Source organism: Pararge aegeria, chromosome 8, assembly GCF_905163445.1.
Source record: "Pararge aegeria chromosome 8, ilParAegt1.1, whole genome shotgun sequence".
Taxonomy (NCBI): Eukaryota; Metazoa; Arthropoda; class Insecta; order Lepidoptera; family Nymphalidae; genus Pararge; species Pararge aegeria.
The window spans coordinates 9076400-9098187 of record NC_053187.1 but is presented as its reverse complement, the minus strand read 5'-3'; positions in this window follow the sequence as shown (position 1 = coordinate 9098187).

The following is a 21788-nucleotide window of genomic DNA, read 5'->3' as shown; positions in this document are numbered from 1 at the left end:
TGGTTCATAAACCACTTCATCATCATCAGCTCATTGCTGTTCTGTTTCCAGCAACAGAACAGCTCTCAACTGTAATATATTCCAGAGAGATTAAGAGCATGCCACCTCCAATACCGATTAGCGAGTTCCAAGGTGCGGTAGTGGAACCAATTATCATAAAGGGCTGGTACTTTGAATTTATTGACCGAAAACTTAATACCCAAAACCAACATTTATTAATAGCCTACCCAAGAACGAAACCTAGGATCTCGTAATCCTAGTGAAAACTTTTTATTTGACCAAAATCCTTTTTATTTCTAGGGCGTTTTTAGGGTAGGCACCTTAAGAATAGCGTCTACCTTGTTAGAGCATGTCTTCAGACCGTTTTTATAAAGTATTATAAACAAACGAGGCTGAGCCAATTTATACACGAAGAACATTTTCTTTTGCTAGTAGGAAGTTTGTATCTACATACAACGTACTCCAGTTAGTTGTTCTTAATCCAAACAATTCAAGCGAGATACGAGTGCAAAGTAAGAAAAAAAACCAAATGCATTTACAAAGCATGTTAGCAAACTATTTCTCAATTAATGCTGTGTCCAATTTTTTCATCTCTCATACCACCTATGCCATATGGCACGTATGCCATTTGCTTGCAATCCCTACACCTAGCCATCACGCAATCGGTGTTGAGTAACATTTATAAAGTCCGCAGCGTAGACTAATCACAGGGATTCTTTGATCCACATGTGGTTTTGCAACACCGCGGAAACCCAGACGGCAATTTGTCGTAGCAATGTTGTGATGTGATACACAATGCTTTACGTTCGTTGATCTACAACACAACATAACCGTTATGTCAGAATAACTATTGAGGTCGGCCGGTAGTTTGCCGGTCATTAGGCCACGATTTTGAGGTCTTGTTTATAGTGTGACAAAACAGAAGGCTGAAAATTACGTGTTACAATGTGCTGTTGTCATATCTTACGTCAAATCCATTTTTTTTGACGTAAGATATTTTTAAGTACGGTTTAAGACCATTTATAAGTCAGTAAGCCAAGCTTCCTAATTGATGATCAAAGATTTTTCTACATATAATATTAAACTTTCACGTTTGTATTTCTGGAGGCAGAACCCCACAATGCTTATAAAAAGCTAACTCACTCAATAAATACTACAAAATCGCAGCATAGAAGTTACTTAACCAGATAAATTTAAATGAATATACATTCATGTGCATATATTTAGGAACGAGTAAGGTCAGTGCCCACCGTGGTCGGTAGGGCACAGAATTTTTGCTCAACGTAAATACAGACATTAATTAAAATGGTAACAAGATAAAGATTAATATGTGTGGATATCGACAAGTAAAATCCCCTTTGACGACTTGGGACCAATCTCTAAACATTAGTATGGAAACGTATCACAGTTTCACCGATCCGTATACGAGTAGCACAACCGTAACATCAGATGACCTTAAACTAACGGCTGGAATTTACCGAAGAAGGGTAGCGCGGGACAGAAAGTGGACAATGCTGGAGGAGGCCTATGCAGGCACACCGAATTATGAGACATTGTTTAAAAATTTAACAACTCTCAACATTGTTATATTATGTGCTTGTTATTCAGAATATACTATCCCTCATTCTCTTAGACTTTAAAATTAAGGCTAGTATCCCAATAAAAGGTTAGCTCCTTACTTATAAGATAACGATTTTAAGTCGTGTGACTTAAAATCGTTATCTTATATTGGTACATAGTAAGTATTGTATTAATAGTATAGCGGTAGTAAAAGACAATGAGATATTGTTCACCGGTAGTGGATATATTTGCAATTATTGCGATTTTGATGAGGTACACCGAGCCTATAAGGTATGCAAACGCCTCAAGGCCGTTGGCTAAAAACGGTAAACATTCAGGTTAATGTAGACTTAAATATACGCAATCTTTTAGTGGGACGAGTTTACCCATAAAATGCATTTCTGACAACGTAAAGTATGGACACGTAATCCTATTCTCAATTAGCTTAAATGGCTTTTTGTTTTAGTCATTTCCAAGTGTTGCAAATGTTATACCTACTTCCGTAGTGAAATTCTTGAATATATATTTTTGAGCATACAGAGCGTGAATTGAGGTCAGTATACAGTTTTTGAAAATGAAGTGTCGTGTTATTTATAGTAAAAGTTAATATTGAAAGATTGAATAAAGTGCAAAGCCTGCAAAGCACTAAACTAAACTGAATCTATTTTTCTTGCCTACTTAGAAACAAATTCAACAAATAAAAATATGTTTTTGCACAATGCGACGCAGCAAGAACGCCGCTGAAGGCGGGGCAAATGATATATTAAGAAAAACAAACATTTAAAAAGACACAATAAAAACTAGATACATATTTGTGTCAGTAATTTGATTAAGCATAGCAGAACTATACTATATAGAAACTTTCAAGGTATAAGCGATAAGTAGGTAAATTATATCTAGTAAATTGATTCTTTAATAATAAATGTTTCACGCCCTAGTTTGTAGTTGGAATTTATTTTTTTCCGGCGGGAATAACGTATTTTAATTATTTTTATTCGGAAAAATAGAGAGCACTTATATATTTTGAAGAAATTTATAGAACTTGTCGAGACGATTAAGTAGCCAATTTCACATTTATTATAAGTATAAAGGTTTAATGTTTTTTGCTTAGCAGAATGATCGAACCAAATTATAGAATAAATAAGTATGTACTTTAAAGGTTTACTTAATAGTACCTTCGTAGTTATAGTAAATAATAATAAAAATACAAAACAGCACTATCTACCACACTTTACGACTTCAGTTCTTTGGATAAGATCGCTATTTAGCGATATGGCCGCCAAATTGAAGCTTTTATCTAACTCGCTTCTTTGTATAATTATTGTTGTTAATTTTTGTATTATGTACAATAAAACTGTATTTATTCTTGATTACATACCTATTACTTTAGCCGAATGCTGGTGACCATATTAAACCAAACACACACCTGTGAATCTATTTAATTTGGGCATGCTTTTCTTTCCTGAATCACATGAACATACAGCAACATTTGGTCATCATCCGGCAATAAAGATAACGGTAACCATTATTTAAACTTTAAATTCGAAGATTAAATTAAATTAAATTAAAAATTCATTTATTTATGATCAGATTACATTGGATCAATAACAATAGAGACGATGGCGACAGGAAAAGTTTAAAACTGCGTTCCAGCCGCCGCGCCCACCTCCGAAACTAAAGCTATGATTATATTATGTTCTAAACCAAGTTGTTGTATAAATAAAGTATACAGTTAGTTCAGCATGCAAGAAACATAATAATTGTTGTGTGTATGTGTGCGTGTGTGTGCATGTGTATATGTGTGTGTGAGTGTGTATGCTTGTTTTGAGTTGGAGTGAAGATATAAAGTACCCTGGTAAATTCCGAAAAAATTTAGATTTGCCAAAACTTTTACGTCATGTCAGTTGTTTATGTAGTTGCGAAGAGCATGCATTAGCAAAATACTTAAATAGTCATAAAGCTAGGGAAAACGGATTTCCATTATTTTGTAACACAGCTCGAATTATTTGCATACAGCCTTGTTTTACACCCGTGCCCTTCTTTTTTATTTCCACACTAAGGAGTAGTACCTTATCTTAGTTCCCACCACTGTTCACTACTTAACCTACCACCAAGTGAGATTGCTGTCAAGGGCTTAGTTTTTATAGAATAAAAAAAAACCGAACAATTTTTACCCATGATTCAGACCATCCACCTTGACCAGGGTAGGCGAAACTCTTTTCACAAGTACGTGCCATTTATTCTTAAGCCTCTTTGGACATTGTGATTCAATATTTGAACATATCATTAAATCATTTTATTTACATTAATCAACACCTTCTTGACTTGAAGAATGTTACGGTATTCCATATTTCCGTAAATAAAATACATAAAAAAAACAAAACAGAAGAGACTATTGTCTATCAAATTAAACACAATGAGCCCTATCAAATTAAACACAATAAGCATTATTTTTAGATACAGATTTTTGTATCTAAAAATAATGCTTATTTTTAATCAACTAATCAATGTCAATTATGTTTTAAACTAATAACTTTATTTCTCTATAGCTTTATCTGTTTCTCAATTATTGACGTCTCAACATTTTTACTTGACTGCCATATTTGGCCCATTTGTCATTAGTTTGCCATCCCTGCAAAACCTATACCAACGAGACAGTTATGTATAGTAATTTAATATTATAAGTACAGTATAGATACTGAAAGTAATAAATCGCAGAGATTTAAATCTGCAAACTTGTGTAACGGTAGCATATTTGCCCACTGCAGCATGGTTGCATAGCTTTACCGTGTCAAATGATAATGTGATACTTCTTGTGTAATAGTTTGTACCTACACCAGTGATTCTTCCTGGATATCTACTAGCATCTCATAGATAATTACTTACTTTCTTATTATAACAATATATATAATTTTATATATACATATTTATATATATTACTTTATTATTATGTAGTATTTAGTAGTAGTTATTTTTTGGTTTGACCTTTACCACATTATTAAATCCTCTTACTCACATCCTGGGGTGGCTAGAAGATATTTGTTATAGAGATAAGCTTTCCTTTGTTAACTTCATATATTTATGTTTGTATTACAATTTCTCAATTTCTCATAAATAATAAATTAAATTACACAATAGTTTTATTATTTCCAGCATTTATACCCATACAAAATATCCGTTGACAACTGTTGCCTTTAGGTTATGCCTTTTTTATGAGGACGACGAAGAAACAGCAGATAAAAATAGAAAGTAACAAAAAGCTTTTCTGATTTAAAAGCTCAGATAAAAAGTTAAAGTTGCCCTGCCGGGGCTAGAATTCGGTACCCCCAAAAGGGAGGCTGAAGTCATATTAATTAGGATATTATTAGTGGCCTTATCTAGTTACCCTTTTTTAATTAATATGTATGACACGATAGCCATGATACCTGCTATTGTGTATTCGATTTTAAATCATTACTAAAACTGAAAACTGTTATGCTGTGTACTAAGAGGAAACTTCTAAACAAATTTAATGAACTTTGGCTAAAGCGACCGGAGGAGCTTTGGCAAAATAATGTCATTATCTTATTATTTAGATCAAATGGCACAAAATCGTCCAAAAAGTTGTAAGTGGAAGGGGTCACTACCCTCAGGAATGAGGAACACGACGTAGAGAGAGATTATTTAGATATTGACTTGAAGTAAGTTCAAGTAAGTGCTGTATTATTTAATTAAAATTATATAATCGCAAAAAATATCTTAAGCTTATCGCATTGTTTTCTTATAAATAGTTGATTTCGTAATCCATTCCTTCGTGGATACCATCTCGGATTACTGCCGGCTAGGTGTTGACAATAAAGGTATCGGTAAGAAAATTCTAAAGAATTTGTGTTACATTTTTGACATCCGCATATTACGTAGCCAAAAATCTTGTTGCATCTAGAGCAAAAAAAGTAGCACGTGACTACAATGTTCTTTGGAATGTAAATGGTTTTTATTGTTTAAATAAATATATATTTTTATATTTAAATGAATATATATATATTTGGTGAAGGATAACATCATGAGGAGACCTGTATCTATACATCGTGTGAAGTCTACCTAAACGCACTTGGCCAGCGTGGTGGACTACACGATAAAACCCTTCTAATTCTTAGAGTAGCTAGTGTAGCCACAAGAAATAATTCTCCTACACGACGTAAGGTCCGGAGTTTGGCAACTGGTATTGTAGTCTCCCATTCCACGATGGTTGATATTCCTTCCGATACATGCTCTCACTTAGGCAAGGTGTTTATAGGCTACGAAAAGAAATACGCCAAAGGAATAACTTGGTATACATTTTTGTAAATATTTTAGTAGAAGTTACCTTCCGTATATTAAATTACTATACACATTATTTGTGGTTTTCTATTTATATATTTTCACATAAATACAATCAAGTAATCCTTAAACCACAAATAAAATGAAGCATTAGATTGGCAAATACAATTAATTCGATCTCACAGTATTGCAAAATCAAGAAGGTATATGGAGTCCACTAAGGACGTCGCCCGTGGACTTATGCGTTCAACAACGGGCAAGCGTGAATCGCATAATAATTACAGTGAGAGAATCGTGATTTATTAATTATGTGACTAACATCACTATTTTGGTTAGTAGCTATTGAAAAAGGTTTATAAGACCAGTGTCTATTTATTATGATGATTATCATTTGAAACAGTGGACGTTCCCTGCTAGGCATAGTTATTCTGAAGGGTTACCACATACTTCACATTCGTGTGTGTTCTTTAATGTCTATTAAATATTCTTATTATTCTAATATCTCATTCTTATTATTCTAATATCTCATTCTTATTATTCTAATATCTCATTTGACGATTCAAAAATACTTCAACCATAACTCTCTCCATCGCTCGCTGAGTGACTTAGAGCTTTGTAAACACGCACGAAGACTTCAGACACTGGGTCACGAAAATACTTTACGAAGCTTCTCGAACGCTGGCCATCCGGGATGGATTCATCGACCTACGTCTTTTTCAAAATCGGATCTACCTAAACTAACTCTATTTCGATGTACAAAAACTGTAATTTTGAATTTTAAATGGTGGTGAAATGGAATGGGGTGGACAACGAATATAAGATGTTATAGATAAAATATGTTTTCCAACAGCATCTTCTGTATTATAGCTCAACTATATTTACCTACAAAGGTAAGCTAAAGATAGCTATAAGTATATTTATTCATATAAACCTATAGGTTTTACTTGGTGCGCCTATCGCTTCCTATAATCCAAGCCCAACAGAAATGCAAAGATTTTCACAGCGCTTTCTCGTGTGATTAATAGTTCAAACTAATAAGTACTGGTTTTCATCTGTTAAGCCGGGCACAAGTGCTGAGAAAAATACAGGCGACGCGGAACACAAGCATTTTCCGTAGTTAAACTGCCTGAACGCGTGTGAAATCGAGATAAATTATACAGTAGGAGGTAATTGTTGGTGGTTACATAAAAGGGAAATTAAGTACTTAGTTTATTTTAATCAGATTTTGTAGCTAATTGATGTTATCCACTTCGAATAATATTATTAACTAGCTAATACCCGCAACATCGTTAAAGTGGATTTAAGTTTGTAAAATATTCTCGTGAAAAGTCTTTGAAATTTCCGGTGTTAGAATACCTATCCTAAATAAACAAACAAACAGTCACGCAGTTATATATAAAGGCTTTTCATATTTAAAGAGCTGATTTTAGAAAATATTTCAAAATTTATATAGGTTTTTTAACACAGCAGAAAAAAAACACATTTTTTAACTACCAGATAGGTTATGTGGGCAGATCGTAATTAATATTATAATGCGACTAGTAAAATCATGAAATTTTGTATACACTTGTAAAGAAAAGGACCTAAGGGTTGGTATCTACTAAAACAATATATTATAAGAAGCATTATTTTGAGATGTAATAAAAATTTTAGAAGAAGACAACTAGATTTGATTGATTCAAACTATATTAGCGCGAGCGAAGTCGGGCAAAATATTGCCTATAATATTTGTACATTAAATGGTACCGAGCAGACTTTAGATGCGTCTTGGAAGGGAAAGCGAAACTAGCTTTCAAAAGGTTGTGGTGCTCAATAAAGCTAAATGCCACTTTGCGCCGAAGCACCCAGTTCAGTTTCATATTATGGAGCCTGCTCACTTTTCCGGCCGGTGCACTATACTTTGACCGGATACAAAAGCGGGCATTGACCGGCAACGAATAAGGGGCTGTTCTGGTGCTGGAGGATGCAGATGTCATGCACATCTGCGTTCACAAGCAGCAGCGGAAAAAGTTAGCAACCAGGCGACCCGCGTGTACGTTTGCACGATAATCGTAACTAAACAAGAGAAGGCGAGTGAAAATGTAGTCACGGTTTCCCTATTTTAGTATCTAGTCGTATGCATCTCAACGACTCAACTAGCACCGCAGTTTACCACATTTGCGAAGGTTCTGTTGATTAGAAAGCGATGCGTGTTGCAAGTGGCAGGTCATCGTATGCGCGACTTGCTTAATGCAGCGCACGTGCCCGGCTTTCGTAGTAGACGCTGGGCACCCAAGGCTCCGATGTTATGTAATCTAATCAATATTAAAAGCAAATTACTGATATGTATAGATGGCTATCACATACTCCATCATTTTATAACAGCGCTCGTCCATGTCTTTTCCTCGTGCTATTTCTGATAAGTAATGCGCATTTAAACTATTAGTAAAGATTTCAAACACACAGTAAAGTCAAAAAGTTTATTCTGCTTCATACGAGCAGTTATTTCGCAATAAGGGACTGCACGAAGCAGTTATTTCGCAATTAGGGACTGTTTGTATAGATTTTCTCTTGATCATAGGGTATACTGAAGAGTTATTTTATGCAAATCATCAGAAATACATTTTCAGCAGCATTTCATTCCCCATACAGTAAAATCAAATAATATTTAGTAAGAAATGTAGAGATGACCTAGAATTAATGTATCGATTCCATTGATTTCTATACGTAGAGAAAGACAACACTTGTACATCATTAAGTACATCATTACTATGTTCCATCCAGTTGTAGCCACAATGCAACTGAAATACAATCGTAAAATCCATCACAAACTATTAGAAAAACTATTATAGGCTGACTAGATAATATGGACGGGGTAAATATCTGTCCGAATTTCTCTATGCTTTAATTATTTTATTATTTATTTTTATTTGGTAACTATGACCCATCTAGAATATTATATAACCGAATAATTAAAAACTTAACTAAATCAAAAAAACTCACATGAGATATTAATATTAAATATACAAAAAGTTACACATTAGAATTTGTCTTCTTACAAGAGGCTAACTTAGTTTTTAATATAAATCTCTTCATCAATTAAATAAAAATCATAAAGTATGAGAAAATACGGCCACTAAAGTTATTCATTCTTGGTGAATGTTGTTTATATTCTAAAGAGAATTGAAGGCTTACGAGGAGAGATTGTAAGCCCACAATTACCAATTGAACCGTACTTAAACTTGACTAGTAATTAGTGGTTGAAGAATTGCAGGTTATAAATAATGTTAGATAACATCGAGTCGCTGATTCTAATAACAGGTTGGGTAGGTCTAGACAAAGTTGGCAGGTGCTCACTCTTAGAATGCAAACCGTGATAATGGATAACTACATATTAACATTTTGTAACGCCAAATTTTGAGACAAAATCATTAAAGGTCAGGCTGAAAAGTTTTTTTTTTATTTATTACTTTTTGGCTTTTGGGGAATTATTGTAATTATTTTAAACCAACTTTTCAATGTCTTCCACGTCACTTCGCATAAAAATTTGATTGAATTTATCAATTACCCGATTTATTATTTGTTTAATTTTGTAGTTAATACTGCCGGACCAAAATCAAATTTATTCGTTTGTTTTAACTTTTTTCAAGTATAGGAATTATTGTATCTATGGTGAATCAATGCTCATGTTTGCTCTGTTAATGCCGTATCAGGCAATAATAAAACATAAGCTACTTTAATTTGTGATAAACTTTGTGCTATGCTAAAAAAAGGGTCGTCTGGTTTATCCCAAATTATAGTAAAATATAAGCTTACCGTGTGGTGACGGCAGATGAGAATACAGTTGCAACCACCGCTTTTCTTCCCGGGAATATAACGGAGAGCGGGAAGCTGCGTCTTCTGTGCTACTACTACCATCCCAGCGTGGTAATTATTGGCAAATCCCCCAGTTGGGAGAGGCCTTTAGTCCTATATAGAGGCGCAGCGGCTCGAGCGCTAGATACAAAATTCGATTCGTGGTTCGAATCTCTTTGGGAAAGTAATTTTTCTTTCTTTTCCGACGTCCATACCACGTTGAATACAACGGTAACTGATAACCGAAGTTAAGCAACATTGGGCGCGGCCAGTACTTGGATGGATGACCGCCTGGGTCGCGGTTGTGTGCGAAAGCGGTCCCGTGGCCCTGCCGCCAGGCGACTTGTTGAAACAGAACAGACTTGTTGGGTTTTAGCCGGTACGAGTCCGACATAACCACTGTGCCTCCCCGTGGTATGGTGGTATCCATGAGGATTTACCCACGAAAAAAAAAGAAAAGAAAAAGGCCTTTAGTCCAGCAGTGGACTGTTATAGGCTGTTGATAAATGATTGATTGATAAGTTTTGTAATGTAAATGTACTATGAATATTAAAAATTAACACCTGCTTCTAGCTAACATTTAAAAAAGATATCGCAACACCCCGATGGTAGAGCTATGTGTCCATTGCTACTCTACCATATGTGTGTGAAATATTCTTGAGCAGCACCTCTCGAGCGAGGCCATGGATATATTGCTACACTTTATTGTTTTTAAAATAGTAAGGTCACATTGCTTAATGAACGCGTACCAAAAATTCAATGCCTGTATTTACTTTACGTGTATTTTATCAGCCACCACGTTTTTTTAATTTTATTTATTCCACTACAAGTTAGCCCATGACTGCAATCTCACCTGGTCACCAGTGATGATGCAGTCTAAAATGGTATCAGGCTAATTTTACACAAATTTCTACGCGACATTGTACCGGTTCCAACGAAACCGATTACGAGTATGCGTTTAATATAACTGCCATTTTCCGTAACTGATACTATTTTAGACTGCATCATCACTTACCACCAGGTGAGATTGCAGTGCTGAGAAGCGATTGCTTAGCGGCACGTCTTTTTCGGTGGTTTCAAGCCACGGCCTAAAACTCCCACTAGCCCAGCCCAGGGAAAATTCAGAAATAGTAAATATCCAAATTGCCCCTGCCGGGAATCGTACCCGGGACCTCGCACCTTAATTCCCACCACTCACCGTTGCGCTAGTGAGGTCATGAAAAAAAATGTGACTGTCGGAGGGCTCTTTTGTCACTATTTGTACATATATAATATTTTCTTGTATTTTTATGATAAAAGAAGAAGAAGAAGAAGAAGAAGAAAAAGTCTTTATTGCACATACAAATATAAAATCAGGTTAACAAAAAAAAAATAAAAAACTATACATATGCACAAAGGCGGTCTTATCGCTTGAAGCGATCTCCTCCAGACAACCTTTGGTTGAAGAAACATATTAGAGAAAACGGGATAGTGCAATAATTAAATTGTGCTAATTATAAACATTACATACTAATACTACATATATATAGTAAAACATATATATTTATATATTTGTATATAAATATCAATATATATATATATATCAATTTATAAACTTAAATACATATTACTATATAAACATACACATAAAATACATAGATATTTTGCTACATACTAGACAGGAAATAGTCTTTTAACCGTGATTTAAAGATGCTTAATGATTTGGACTGTCTTATATCCCTTGGCAGCTCATTCCATAAATTAACCACCTTTACCGTAAAAGAATTACCATACGCCAATGAACGACTAGCAGGAACGTGTAACAAGCTGTCGTTATTAGCTCGCAGATTTAAGTGAACATTGCTACCAAGAAAGGTGAATCGCTCTTTCAAATATGGTGGAGTTTGCGGATAATATAAAATGGAGTAAAGGAGAGAAAGAGCGTGTAAGTTTCTACGAGAACGAACTGGTAGCCACTTCAATTGAGCACGATACTGAGACACATGATCAAATTTACGTATGCCGAAAATGAACCGTATACACAAGTTTTGCAGCCTCTCAAGTTTGTTTAGCATGGTCTCAGATAAATCCAAATAGCAGACATCTGCATAATCCAAAATAGGCAGTAATAATGTATTAGCTAAAAGAATTTTAGTTTTAATAGGTAAAAAGTTTTTCCACCGCCCCAAACACCGAACAGCACCAAAAATTTTGCGACTCATTTGAGAAACGTGTGGTACCCAAGACATAGTATTATCTATAATGAGTCCAAGATTCCTGACCGAAGTACTAATCGGAATAGCCGTACCATCAAAGAGAACTGGCGGTAAACTATTATACAATATGGAAGAAAGGAAATAACTACTGCCTATAATAGTTACTTGAGATTTATCTGCATTTACCCGAAGACCAAAGGATCGACACCAAGCCGTTATATTATTCAAATCAGTATTGAGAGATTCAATCGCATATGCAAGATCATCAATGGTCGCCGAAACATAAATCTGCAAGTCATCAGCGTATAAATGATAGGACGAAGATATAACAGAGGAAATCGAATTTATATAGATAGAAAAAAGAAGAGGAGAGAGAACACCGCCTTGAGGCACTCCAGAAGTAAGAGAAATGAAGGAAGATAATTTATGATCCAACCGTACACACTGTTGTCGATTACGTACATATCCCTGAAACCAGTTGACAACAAGTGGTGACAAATTTATCATCCTCAAGACAGCCAAAAGCAAGTCAAAATCTACAGTGTTAAATGCGTTACTAAAATCTAAGAGAGCTATAACTGTTAGGAGTTTATTGTCAACAGCGTACCGAATATCATCACATACCTTAATTAAGGTCGTAGCTGTGCTATGCCCACGCCGAAAACCTGACTGTAATGGGCTTAAGACCTCATACCTTGTTAAGTAGAGGCTAAGTTGTTGATGAACAACACGCTCAAGAACCTTAGACAAAAAGGGAAGAATGGAGATAGGTCGATAGTTTGAAGGAGTTAAAGGGTTGAGAACTTTAGGTATTGGTATGATATAAGCTTTACACCATGCACTGGGAAACGAAGCAGAAGTAAGAGAAAAGTTAAGTATATGACATAGTATTGGCAGAATGTAATCAAGTGCAGCAATTAACATTTTCCTACTTATACCATCACAACCAATTGCATCCGATTTAATAGCAAAAATATGACTATTTATCTCAGCTGCGGTAGCGGTGCGAAACTGGAATTCAGGGCCCCATGTAAAGAAGTTAATTTACCTTGTATAGATGTACGAAAAATAAACTCTAAAGAATTTCTAAAGAGAAACAATTTCTCAAACATTACGAGGTTGTTAAAAAATGGGAACTAATTAACTTTTTCTATAAGAATAAACGTAGTCAGTAAATAAATCATTGTTTGTTGTATTGAAGAATGTAGTCCACGTAACGTTCTGTTTTTGCGGTTACGTCGGCGTAGTCGCAGTCCGCAATGAGGCGTAGATATAGTTACGTTCACGTACGTTATTCATTTGTAACTGACTCGGAAGTGTTTCCTCAGATTATGCCAATATTACCTCTATTCAACATAAACTTTGCACCAAAAGATTTTTAAACAGTACGACTTTATTTTTTAATCAGCAAGTTAGATCTGGATTCTGGTGCTGTTTAACGCAGTCTAAGACGGTAGCAGGGTAACTAGTTCTTGGTATGGCAGTTGTATTAAATCCGTATCAGTTGCTACATCGTAATGGAACGCAAAATCGCTTCGTTGCAAGTTTTTGTCGGAAGAATGGTAACTAACCTCGGCTGAGGCCTCCCTGACCTAACCGGATAATAATAAGAAATCATAAATTCCCAAGCTGCTTGGATTCGAAGACGGGACCTCCAACACAACGTTCACCACTGCGCTAGAGAAGTCGGAAATTACCAAAAACTGTATTCATTATTTGATTTTTTTTTCCCAATCTGTCTATGTATGTTCCGGGGGCGAGGGCTGGTTATCCTTAACGCAGATAAAATTTAGCTAGGGTAGCCAGTTCGTCAACTCATTATATGTGCAATTTTGATGAAAGAAATAAACGAAATTATTATTATTATCATTATTTGAGCTTAAGGGTTTTTTGTGGATAGGTAGGTATCATATGACCAAGTTAAGTATATTTCTCATAATAAGCTGAGTCACTCATTTTAGATTGAAGGAGAGCTTGGAGTAGCTCTACTTGATCAATTAAGAAGTGAGGATATAATATGTAGAAGAACCGGAGTATCTGGTATAGCTCAGCGAATTTTAAAGCTGACGTGACGGTGAGCGGGGTACATCGCTCGGAGGACCGATGCCAGGTACTGGAGTGGCTAACCAACACGGAAAACGCAACATCGGCAACATGGAAGATCTAGTCCTGGGATACAAGAGGCACTAGGCTGAGAAGTCCAGCTATGGACATCCTTCGGTTAAGATAGCTTGATACGTAAGGGATGTGTTGATTTTTAACAACAATTAGCTGTACAATATAGCTGTAAATAAATATTTAATTATTTATGAAGGAAGTATCTCATATATTGTTTGTTATTGGTAGTAAAACGATTACTCTCAGTAATAATATATATAATATAAAAATAATAACAATAATAAAAATAAGTACACCTCGGTTTGTACCTACTGAACTTCTTTGACAATGTTTCAAATTTTATTACCAGTATTTTGTACGAGTACCTACGTGTTTGTATATCAATTTTCATTTTGTCTATTTTTACTGTTGATGTCACATAAGAAGCGGCGTCAGAGTAAAAAAATAAAAGTACAAATTTTAGTAGGAAGAAATATAATTGTAAGAAAGTATAGACCATATTATCTCTAAGTATAAAAATACTTGTAAAAATATATAACAGGGAAATGATAGAGCTAATTATAAAATGCAGATTTCTATCGTAGCATCTAATTAAAGAAATTAAATAGTTTACACCTAATATTTAACTAGCAGGTAAAATAACATTGTAACAACAAACATCCCATGCGTGTTGAAAGTATTCCTTCCTCTTTTAGTCCTTCTAGAACAACATTATTACGTGTGCATATTTACTTTATACTCGTATCCATAGGTTTCTAAGTATACTAAAGTATTGTTTAGTTGGTACCTAGTACTGAAACTGTGGACTCACCTAGGAATAGCGTTAGATATTTTGAAAGCTTGCAGTGCTGGGATTTTGTTGTTCTTTTGACGGTTCAGGTTTCGAATATAATATTCACATAAACAAACACGATGCTACAATATTGCAAAACTAGTATTGCCTAAATATTTATCAGAGCGGTTGTATGGTAGCTACACTGAATTGAAATGTTCTTTAAACGGAATCACGTAATTTTCGAACGTTTCCGAGTGTTGCAAGCATGGGCAGTGAACGCGTGCGCGGCGCGGGAAAGTAATACCTCAACTGCTTCTTGTAGTTTGTTGATCGTCTTATTCTTGTTGGTCAGTGGCTTGCTGACTTTAAGGACGCCGTAGCAACTACCGGCTTCATACGCTACAGGCTCTATTATACGAGAGCATTCTGAGATGACCCTTTATCGACTTTAACGTTGTTTGCTGTACATGAGGTTATCAAACTGTGTTAGGATTTTTTTGCGGTACACAAATACCTTCGCGCTAATTTCCTTATCGTATGATACCAAAGTTTCAGTTAATCTTGTCGCTAGAAGATTTCAATATAAACCAGTTTATGCAATTGGAAATTTTGCTGTTAGAATAGCAAACAATTTATCTCATATAACTAAACCCTCATTCTAAAGCCCATCAATTTATGCTGGGTATAGGCCTCCCCTCGCATATGGAAGATGATTTTATAGAGAAGAGATAGAGAAGACCACGCTTCTTCAAGCGGTTCCGCTACGGTGTCGCGTAGAAATCGATTGGGAGCAGTGGCGTGCATAGAGGGTATGCACAGGGTATGCAAATGATATTAAATGGAGAAAATCTCCAGTACGAGTTATAAAAAACTTAAGGATAGGCATTGTAAGAGTTATAAAAAGCCCACCCTTAAGTATTTATAACTCGTACAGGAGATTTTCTTCTTTTTCTTCATCTGCATACCCTGTGCATACCCTCTATGCACGCCACTCAATAGGAGTATATGTTTAATATAACTGCCGGGGTATGGCAGGTCAGCCCGTTAAAATCTCAGACTGCATCATCACTTACGATCAGGGGAAATTGCGGTCAAGCTAACTTGTAGTGGAATAAAAAATAACAAAAATTGTGACTATTTCGGGCTGGTGCGGAGATATTCTTAAATGAAACACACAATTGGTACGTACCTAACAATTTCGGGACCTGAAACGTCTGCGGCACAATAGGTTTGGAATGAAATAGTAGAGGGAAACATCTCTAGAGCTTTTCAGGAAAAATTCATCAAGTGGCGAATATCAAAGAACGGAATGTGTAACAAAGGCAAATGTAAACCTAAAATTTCATGACTGATAGTGCTAAAGACTGCCCGAAACTCAATCCATTTAAAATCGAGAAAATTAAAATTTGGATGTAAGTGTATTTATACTTATAATATAACAGTATCCGGAAGATATCTGTTCATTTAATATATTTTGAAAATTTTGAGGGGGGGATGATTTATAATCGATACTGAGTCCAAAACAGATTTTTATTTAATTTATGTCTGTCTGTCTGTCCGGGAATCACGTGAAAACTAGTGAACGGATTTAAATAAAATTTGGTAAGTATAGTGGTAGCTGATATTCCGAGTCAACATATAGGATACTTTTTATCCCGATAAACAATAAGTTTCCTCCGGGATGGGATGAAATTTTTTATCAATTTTACTTCATAGCTCCATTAAATTTGAACCGATTTTAATCATTTTTTTTTTATTTTAAAAGGTATACTATCAACAATGTATTGTAATGTTTAATGAACATCTGATAAATATTGTCGGAAATAAAGGACATAACTCTTCACAAATAACACCAAGTCGCAAGGCATATAGAACAACGATCGAATGCATGCTTACCATATTACTAATATTATAAATGCGGAAGTTTGTGAGGATGGATGGATGGATGTATGTATCAACTAAAATAATGACATCTTACTAACTCAGATTTGATGCTAACTACTTACAACTTAAAGTATTTAGCATCAAATCTATTCTAGCTTCTCGATTGGCTCATACGCGGACGAAGTCGCGAAAGTCCGCTAGTATCTATTATATTTACTAAAAATTACTTAAATAGTAAGTATTATTGATAAAATTAATTAATTAATCGTGTATTTAGTTGTGTTACATGGACACAGCATCACAATACGCGTGCGTTTTTACCTTTTAGTTACTAGAACATAGAACAACAGTGACAACGTCTTATAGTATCAACCAAAATATATTAAAGCACACATTGGTGCAATGTTACGCTGTAACGTTAAGAGGTGCTTAATAGAGAGTGTCAGAAGCCAAATCGTACGACCTTGACTCCAATGAAAGGCCAGGTCGTCGGACTTACAAATAACAAATTTGGGTAGGTAGGCACAGATGAAAATATTTTGATGCTCAACATTGATTTTGTAACTTCTTCTAACATTCAACATATTATGAGTCTTTTTCGCTCATCGTGAATACACCAATGCCGTTTATTTATTTTAAAAATACCATGCAATGGATGGACGTAAATCACGTTACTTGTGTAGGAGGTATTTATCTGTTTCATGAGATCTTGTTTTATTGCTCAAGGATTATAGTTTTTTATCAAAACTTACCTTTGTATTTCTAATCTTACTTTAGGATGCCCATTATTAAGCTTGGATGGCTGAATTAGGTACTTGATGTTGAGAATAAATAATATAGGTAATTAGTGATACAAGATTTCTATTGTAACTGAATATATTTATTTTTTTAATCACAAAAGTTATTCTAGTGTAGCGTTATTCCGATATATAAGAGCAAATAGTTTTTGGACCTCTCGAGAATTGCCTTTTCAATATAACATGGCAATTTGCAAGTTTGATCAGGACATAAGAACCACAGCGTTAAGTGAAAGTTATATCGATGATATTATTTGAGAAAACAGTAGGTATAGAATAGAAATCTGCCTATTAGGTAACTATCTTCCTATTTATGTGAAAATGTAAAACAAAACATAAAGGGGTTGCAAAATCGAGTGCAACTCTATAATGAAATATTGCCAAACGTCATATTTCACACCATATGCAATATCGTACAACCCAATATATTATGACAAATAATATCTTCGCGTATCTAATAGCTGAATCCTATGGCACAATTTGGACATCGCGAGTTACGTTATCCGTTAACGTTGGTCGAGTAAAAGCAATTTGGAAACAAATTTACAAAAACCGCGGTAGAGCCTAAACACAGCTATAGACGAAGAGATACGAACATACTAAGTGCATAGACCGACCATTTTACCGATGGACGTCCACTACAGGACAAAGCCCTCCTAAAGGGGTTTGCACGGACTTTGTCGTGTACAGTAGTAGTGTGAGATTTACTGTCGTATTGCGAATCGGGGTTAACCAAGCCCATGCCTTTCAGTGCGGGGCTTAATCAGCCCTTACATTAAGACCTAGCCGAAGACTCTTCTTCTTAGTCGTGCACTCTTGGCAGAGTGGTCGTGGCTGCTGAGATGAATATCATGGCGCTAGACATCACTGGATTGCACGGCTTCACGCGCGAGTCTTCTCCACTTTTGGCGGTTGGTAGCATGTCGAAAACATTCTACCACAGTTGTCTGGGTCAACGATTTCACCGTATCTATCCAACGAGTAGGTGACCGCCCTCTTGCCCTTTAATAAGTTGATGACGGATGATTTTGCAACATGGGCGCCAACGTTGGACTGATAAGTTCTAACATTCAGCGAATGATTTTGCTTGGACTATTTGATCACCGAAGAATAATCATAATAACCTATAAGTATATCAAAGCGATATGTTAAGAAGTGGCGATAGGAACGGCTTATAGCTAACAGAAGCGTTGGTAGACTCCCTGTTTAGCAAACAGACTATAAAATTTATAAAACCCTACAACAATAATTAAGGTCAGGCTGACGACGATCATACGTACCCATACTATGCAATCTGTTTCTTCACTGATTTAACACACAAAGATAGGTTAATAATGTAGAGAGAATGTCTCATTAATACCCAATCAGCCCAGATCCGTTCATTTTCTATATGATGACATTATATATACATACGTATACTTACTTCATTAAAAGTTTTATATACGAAAGTACTTATGATGTAGGACTTACCTTTGTTTAACTCCCTTCGCTACAGCCTCAACAATCCTAGGTCAGGCTGAGGACGATCATCGGATATCGGATATATGATGATGATGATGCAGATAATAATTGTTACGGTACACAAAGAGGTACATAGGTATGTATGGAACGTACTAATCCTGCACAACTGTGCAGTGTCCCAATCCGATGAGCTTGCATTGAAATTATGTAACAGCGAACACGGTTAACCGTCGGACTTGCGACACGTAAAATCAACATAAGTGCTTAAAGATCGTGTAATTTTTAGATACGTCTCGAAAATATTGATTGTAAAACTCAACTTATAAGATCCTATGTAAATGAATAAAGCAATAGGTACATTGTCACAATCACGTAGACCAGTGAAATATAATAAAAATAGGTTAAATCCCGGAATTAATCCTATTTCTCTACATAAAGTAAGAATTTTTGCTTTTACGTTGGGTTAAATCATTTAAAGAATTGCGCAAGTTTCATAGCATCTTTATTTTGAAGTTCCCAAGCTTGACGTGAGTGTTATAGGATCTGTCCATGTTTTAAGCCATCAAAAATGAAAAGTTATCATTACCGTAGGCGTACCTACCTACTTTTCGCGAATAACTATTAAATGCTCCAGTTGTTGCATAAAAAAGAACAAAGCAACAAACTCACTTTTTAACTACTAATAGAATCTATGTGAGGTAAAGGATAAAAAATCCTTTCCCAACATTGAAACAAACCCAAGTCGCACGAGTGATTGGTACCTAAAGTTCTTCCTTTACAAGTACAGTTCATTTTGTTTTTAGCTCCCGACGCAATAACTATTAGATTAGCGTTACATAAGATTGACGTGTGTGTGTGTGTGTGTGTCTGTCTGCGGCAGAGTATTATTTCCCGACCGCAATTTTTTTTTTGTTTTTTATTCCTCTTTAAATTAGCCCTTGACTGCGATCTCACCTGGTGGTAAGTGATGTTTCAATCCAAAACAGTAGCGGGCGAGCCTTTTACGGAATATTGCAATTGTAATAAGCTCATACCCCCTAATCTTTTCTACGCAACATCGTACCGAAACTCTAACTCCTCCCAGCCTCCTACCAGACTAGACCACAAAACATTCAGAAATTATAAATTCCCAAATTAAATTAATTAAATTTATTTTGTCCGTTGAATTATGACCTGACAAGAAGGCATTATATCAAAGGTAATCCTTTGATACCTTTCGAAATCGCAATATTGAATTATATTGGTCTAGAGATAATAAGTGAAATTTTTAACCTACTACGTTCCAGGAATGACCTCTTATTCTGATTTTAACTTAAGATACCTGAATTTCTCTATGATGATATACCTACATTGTGGTAACTAGTAAATATGGGGTAAGGACAATCTGGTAATTCTATGTTACAAAGTAAGAGACGTTACACTACGAATACTCAATAATATAGTATGCAATCTGTTTCATCACTAAATTTAACATACCTAGATGGGTTAATAATGTCCGGAGAATGTCTCATTAATACCCAATCAGCCCAGATCCGTGACTTGTGTTCATTTCCTACATGATGTCACTATATTTACATATACCTACTTGATTGAAAGTTTTATATGGGAAAGTACAGAAAATGCAGGTTCTTACCTTTATTTTATTCCACTACAAGTTTGCCCTTGACTGTAGTCTCAAGGTAAGTGATGAAGTATTCTATTCTAGCGGGCTAACCTGTTAAGGGTATGGCTGTTAGGTATTAAACCCTAATCGGTTTCTACGCGACATCGTAACAAAACAATTAAACGCTTGGCGGCACGTCTTTGTCGTCAGGATGTTAACCAGCCACGGCCGAAGCCTTCCGAACCTTCTGGTGGGATGCTTTGGCTGTGGCCACAGACCAGAAAAAAATCAGAAATTTCAAATTCCCAGATTGCCCCTGTCGGGGATCGAACTCGGGACCTCCGTTTATAAGACAACAGTGCTCATGTGCATCGGAAAACCCATAATTGCTTTCCCGTGTTGTGCATGTAGGTAATAAATATAAATGACAGCACGACTAGCGTGGGCAGGAGACATTTTTCTCCGCGAAGAAAGGACAAAATATTCTTCAAAACTTTTATCAACTCTCCAAGCATTACCGCAAGTGTAAAATTCTCCTATTCCCTGGTGCCGCGTTTTGGCAGATGGAGACGTTTTTTTTCCCTTGTCAGTGGATATAATTTTAATCTCCTGCCTATACTAGCCGTGTATGAATGGTTCGTTAGGGACATACATATTCGACATATTTAATAATTATTTGCTGCCACATGGACCGATCATCGATATGAATATAGTAGTTTCATAATAACATGAGTGTAGTTCGGACTCCATGTGTTCAGCTTCAATTCGAGACGTTGTTATTTGTGTGCATACAACTGCAATGTCGATTTGTGAATAAAAATTCAATGAGTTTTGCATAAAAACTGGCCACAAACCTGATTACGTTTTTTATTAATAACTATTTCATTTTTACAACTACAATTCCTATAATACGTGATATCCATTTTATAAATTTGAACATGAATATAAAAATGTCGGAACCGACACCATTTCAACCTGCGACTCCCAAGCATTTTAAAATTGATAATTCTTCAGGTAAATATTATAAAAAAAAAAAAAAAAATATTTTTCACCTATAATTTATTATTTTTTACTGTTTATAGATTTCCGAATCATCCTATTTACGGAAATAGTACAAAGAGCTTAAATTAACTCTCTTAAGACCATCAATTAGTTATGGCACAGAAACCAAATGAGGCACATTCTCCAATTAAACTTGTTATATTATATTATGAGGTATGATTTAAAAGTTATCGCATCTTAAATGTTTAAGTACAGAAAAT